This window comes from Musca autumnalis, unplaced genomic scaffold (assembly GCF_047663935.1).
Source record: "Musca autumnalis isolate F117 unplaced genomic scaffold, ASM4766393v1 scaffold_3, whole genome shotgun sequence".
Taxonomy (NCBI): Eukaryota; Metazoa; Arthropoda; class Insecta; order Diptera; family Muscidae; genus Musca; species Musca autumnalis.
The window spans coordinates 122,778,480-122,785,206 of NW_027411866.1; positions in this window are offsets into that span (position 1 = coordinate 122,778,480).

Sequence of the window (6,727 nt, forward strand, 5' to 3'; positions counted from 1 at the left end):
ACACAATGTTAATTTTTAGGTACTGCAATGAATAAAGAACCGGTTAAGTAAAATAAGGGTTATTCACGATATACTATCGAACAGGTCATTTAATTTTTATTATTTACGACATATTTTATTATCACATATAATTTGTATTTGTTATAAACTTAAAATAATTAATCATTTTAGTTGAGGGATTGAACCACGTTTTTAGACAAAATTTGTTCTCATTTTAACAATGTAGCCAAGTATTCATATTTTGATTTTGACCATATTGTATTCCGACTTCCATGAGTAAACAACTGACATTGCCTTTTTGCCTACTTATTGTGAGAGTTCCAAAAGATTACTTCTTCTGTTACTATCCATTACCAGTTTCTTCGAAATCTAGTTGAAAATTGTACAACCGGTTAGTCAATTTGCAATACGCCAATGAAACATCACTACTCTTGAAGTATGGATAGTTCGGCCATACATAGAGGAAAACATGTAGAAAAGTAGACTCCACATGCATGAGAACATAAACCATTCACTATTAAAATAGAGATAACTTCAACGGCTTCCTTGCACACTACTCAAATATTATAGCTTATATAACTACACCTGTATTTATACCCTACACCACAATGTGGAAAGGGTGTTGTAAGTTTGTTTTTCGAAAAATTCATGTAACAGCGCGAAATGTTCATCGTAGATGTGGTATACCAAAATGCATATCTCAACGAGATAAAGCGATTTGGAAATGTGTGTCCGTCCGTCCGTCCATTAAAAATTGTAATCAAACTACAGGCCGCAATTATGGACCAATCTTCATGAAATTTTGTATGGAGGTCGGGTTTAGACCAGAATAGACCCCTATAGTTATTGGTGATGCTTGAAAAAATATTTAGTGGGTGAAATGGACCAAAATCAAAATTTTTGTAGCGGATTTGTAGGTCACAATGGTAGTCTGATCGGCACGACATTTTATGTAAGGTTTGGGTTTACGACAAAGTAGTTTGCAACTTAATTTGATGATCAGATAATAATGGGTGAAGAGGTACTTTTTTCAACAGCCTTTTTTGACAGATCATGCGTGACTTCATGGACTTCATCGTCAATGGCGACCATTATTGCGCCGTGTTAACCGACTATTTGATGTCTGAAATTGAAGATCTTACTCTCGGCGATATTTGGTTTCAACAAAACGGCGCCACTTCCCACACATCGCATCAATCAATGGATTTATTGAAAGAACACTTCGGTGAGCACGTTTTGAACCAGTCGATTGGACACCAATATCGTCTCATATCACTCCTTTAGACTTTTTTCTGTGAGAATATGTAAAGTCAAAATTGTGTGAGTTCGGTCTTGGGGGAAAACATCAGACGTGCCATTCGCCAGTTACCAGTCGAAAAGCTTGAACGAGTCATTGAAAATTGGACTCAACAGATGGACTGTCTGAGACGTAGCCTCGGCCAATATTTGTTAGACATAATCTGCAAAAAATAAATGCCATCGAATGTTCTTTCAAATAATAATGTACATTCCCCATTCAATTTGATTTTTCTGTGTTTTTTCGATCAAAGAAAGTAGGAACCTCTCAATGGATCACCCTTTATTTATTGGGTTAAATGAACCAGAACTGTTGTGTGAAAATTGGTAAAATTTTTGGTATAATGACTACTTTACTCCTGGAAGTTATGTCCAAACACGTAAGTTATATTCAGAAGAGGAACTCTTGATCTTTCCATTGCAGCCAATGATGTTTATGTATATACATGGTCAGATAACAGAGTTACAGCCTAATACATACAGATATCCCACATGTTTAATTGTGAGAGGTGTAAACATAATCAAGCAGTTATAAATCAATACTGATAACTATTTGCACAATTGGTCAAGACAAATGCCAATAACTTTGGATAATGACCGGATAGTATTCAGCGGGTGAAATTGGCCATAATTTGATGCCGGAAAAATATCTAAAAATAATTTTTGGTGCATATTTTAAATTCATTCCCATTCGGAACGTGAAACTTGAAAACCAACTCTTAATGAAATTTATATCAATACAACGGTTAGATAACGGAAGTAATGAGTAATGTTTGAGTTTATGACAAAGAAGAAGGTTGCAGTTTAACATGATGGTCAGATAATATTTAGCCGGTAAATGACCAAATTTTTTGTGTGAAAATTGGTAAAATTTGGTAAAAATGTGAACTTCGATCGCGTTATATTTAAAAATCCCTACGGCCATTTTTTTTATTTTGATTTTTCTCGTCTATGAAAATTGTAGTTTCAGAATCTTCCTTACACTTCCTATGTGTAAGCACCTTTCATTTAAAGTTAGTTATAATGCCTTTGGTAAAAGGGCAAAAGTCGATAAGTTGTCTTTGAAAACCGTAAATAAAATCTGCTGAACATCTGTTTTGATGATTATTTTTATAATTTTTATATGTAGGAACGTTTAGTACAAACCAAGACAAAATACGAAATTTTAACCGCCCGAAAATAAAAGTCGATGTTTTATTGTATGTTTATCCATAAGCTTTAGATTGGCAATTTTACTTCATTTATTGATATAATTGGTCTACTTGTATTATTTATATATTTTTTGATCTAACTCTCATAGGGCGGTACCTCCCGATTTATGTAATTTTGATTATTTTAGCCTCATTATCAAACCGAAATGGCTGAAATTTGGCATTTAGTCTTCGTTGGTGGTATAAAATATTCCGACAGAGAATTGTTGTTACAGGTTCCACTTTTTGATATAGGCCCCATTGGAAAGTACCGCCCGATTTTGGTAATTTTGAAGATTTTAGCCGTGTTATCCAACTGAAATGGCTGAAATTTGGCATTTAGCCATCGTTTGGGGTATAAAATATTCCAACAGAGAATTGTCGGTACAGGTCCACTTTTTAATATAGCCCCCATAGAACGGTACAGCCCGATTTTCGGTAATTTAAAAATTTCACGTACATCATCCAACCGAAATGGCTGAAATCTGATTTGAATATACATAATTTATGGTGGAGGGTGTAACAAGAGTTCAAAATCACCCCATTCTGCACTTTTTGGTAATAAAAACTTGTATTTAACAGTTTGTTTGGAGACGCATCTCTGCATTAATTTTCCTACTTCCTCCCGTATCTTATCTGCTATGCCGTGATCAATTGGAAGTGATATTTGATCTTATTTATCAAAATGTTTCCCATAACCGTAGTTTTATTTGAACCAAACTTTAAAAAGCTTAGTTCCCGAATTGGCATATTTCCTAAAAATTTATATAATTGAATTGAAGAATTTAGAAAAAAATGGGCCTTACATTTATTTACCCCGAAACATCTAAATTAAAATAACTTATGGGTTACAAATCTATTTAATTTATTTAAATACCATTACGGTATATCAAAAATACAAAAGATTCCGCATATTCACAGAATTCACACGTACCGTTATTCCATTCTGACTAACTACACCATTTTCACGTGTAATTCGAATTATTTCATTTGTAATTCGAATTTTTCAATTTTTAATTTAAACTTTTTTTGTTTGGAATTCCAAATGACAAACTTCGACTTACAAATAGAAAATTCAAATTACAAATGGAAAAATTCGATTTACAAATGAAATAATTCGAATTGCAAATGAAAAAATTCAAATTACAAATGAAATAATTCGAATATCAAATGGAATTATCAAATTACAAATGAAATAATTCGAAATTCAATTGGAATTCTCAAATTACAAGTGAAATGTTTCATATTTCAAATGAAATAATCAAATTACAACTGAAATCCTTCGAATTACATATGAAAATGGTGTATTTCTACATAACTATTACATATGCCGTTGGGTACAGTCAACACTCTAGTTCAATACTGTAGTAGCGTTTCATAGTTTCCTTCAAGTCCATTTTTTGATTTTCTGCGCGCTAGATCGGAATTTTTCCCACTGTGCGTTTTTTTGGGGGTATTTGTGGACTTGGAAAATTCTTTTGCAGAATATTTTACACTCCAATGAAGACTAAATATTTCAGAAAATTCCAGCTATTTCGGTTGGATAATGTGGCTAAAACCTCCCAAATTCCCAAGTTTGGGAGATAACGTTCTATGGCGACTATATGAAAACATGGAACTATTCCGACTGTTCTCTGTAAGAATTTTTAATGCCCCAACGGACACCAAATACCAATTTTACCCATTTCGGTTGCATACTGTGGCCAAAATCTTCACAATTCCGAAATTCGGGGGAACGTACAATGGGGCCGTCGAAAATATTATATTGTTGTACCCAGATGAACATTTCCCTTGGATGAACATTTCCTCGAACAGCCCTTAATCTGCATTTAAGCGAATATATTAAACCTTTGTGAGGGAAGTACCGGAAGGTGTTGTCTCATATAGTAGTACATATATCTTCGAACTTGATTCAAGTTTAAGAGAAATATTACGATGTGTAAATATTGGACCAATGTGGGTCACTCCCTATCGCGCCCACCAGCCAATTTTGTTGGTCACCGTTTCTAACGCTTTTAGACTATTACCTTCACTGAAAAATTGTAAACGAACCTTACACAGCCTTAAAACTACGCTTAATCGAAAATCTTGAACTTTTGTGAGAAAAAAAAAACTGCCTTAAACTGCATTTATGTAAAATTGTGTTTGGGAAGTACCCAATGGTCTGGACAGATATAGTCAATATTCGAACCTGATGGATGCAATATTAAGAGAAACAAATTTTAAATCAAACTGGTTGATCAGCTCGTGTGCACCATTTTAGCGAAAAAATTTTGATTTTTTTGAACTTGTTTGTTGGATTTTTTGGCTTTTTTTCTGAACTGCTTATTTAGTAGCATCTGATGGCCTGAATTATGCTTCTTATAATTAGAGAACTCGTGTTGTTTGTTGTATTTGTGTATTGTGTCGAGCCAGTTGAAGTCATTTAACACTTCAAAATTGTAGTTTCCAACTCACACAATTGGTCCAAGTTCAATGGACGAAGCACAATTGTTCAAAAATCGATTTTCCTGGTCAAACTACCAATTTTTTGTCGTCTCCGATTTTTAATTTCTATATAATGAAACCAAAAAATATATCAACATTTTGGAAAGTGTGATGTATGTGGGAAGGTTCCCCCACGAAAATACGTAAGTTTTGCAAATTTCTGGAGGAAGAAAGAGCTATTTCTCGGAAAATATAAAAGATATTGTGTTCATTGTTTTTTTTTTTTTTTTTGTCTTAGGTAAATAGGAAAGGTTAAGGAACGGCTTAGCGTTATAGAAGCGTTTATAGAATAAGCTATTTTAGTGAAATTCCAAATATTAAAAACTAGCACACTGCCCGCTACTTCGTAAGCGGAAATGATATAAAAGAACAAATAAACAATATCTAATATGGAAATGACGAAAAATGAAAATTTTCACAAAAAAAAAAAAAAAAACAGCCGTAAATCACCCTTGCAAATCAACAGCGTGCCACATTTTTTGAGGCATATTTTACTAACTATTTTTACTAACACTTATTGTTTTCTTAAAAAGCGAAAATATTTTTGTAAATGAACGCGCGATTTTTAAAAAAAAAAATTTGGCCTTTCCTTATTTAAATGGTAATTAAATACATATTTTTATATTAAAGTTCTTAAAATGAGGGAATATTTTTGCGAAAATCGCGCGAATTTTTTAATATTTGCGACGCATTTCCACTTCCCGGCATATCACCAATTAGTTTCGTAAGCCGACTGTGTTTTATTTTTACAGGTTTTTTTTTCATTTCCATTCATCTTAATGGCTTCCAAAAAATATATATTTATATACATCCGGCAGGGAAATTTTTTTTCAATTGTTGAATATATAGTTCGATTTGTATGGACTACTACTTACTTTTCATAAAATAAATTTTAAATTAATTATAAATAGTATTATGAAATCAAAAATGTCTATGAAATAAAAGTTATTTTTTTTTAATTGTCTTATACATTTGAAATAAAAATTGTATTTAGAAAAAAATTTTTAAAAACGGTCATTACTTCCATTGGGTATTATGTCCTGGGGGAGGGGGTCGGACATAGGTCCCAAAATTGGTTTGGGAGTTATGTCCGTTGAGAGTTATGTCACGGCACCCATTGAACAGAGTCGTTTTTGATTCATCGGAACAAAAAAATTGAGATATACCTATATACGTACCGAAGACGTAACCCACAAAACCAAAACTTTACAGGAGAAGCAAAACACTTTATAAAATTAAAAACTGTTTTATGGAATACTAACAAGTGCCCGCTACTTCGTTAGCGGAGAATTCACACCAATATAAAGGAGGATAATAAATAAATTAATTGAAATGTAGCGTATAGTTTCACCCGTTCCTATTTACAAATTCTTTAACCAGTAAAGTACGACAGTTTAAGGTATTACCACGTATTCTTTCGGTAATTACCGAAATTATAAGCATTTTAATTTTACCGACACTTGTCGGTAACTCACAAAATTAGTTTGTGAATCGCACTACTGAACAGATTTCATTACACATTTGTTTTAAAATAGTTGTTTGGTGGATAGAATATACGGAATCGGGAGAATATATGGGAGCTATATCCAAATCTCAACCTATTCTCGTCAAAAGCAATGGCTATAGTCCTTTGGTCAAAATTGCGACCATCATAAATTTTAACCCGGATAGGATAATAAATGCGACAAAAGTGCATTAACGGATGGACGGGCACGTATAAATGGACTCAGAATGTGATGCTATGTAGATCATGG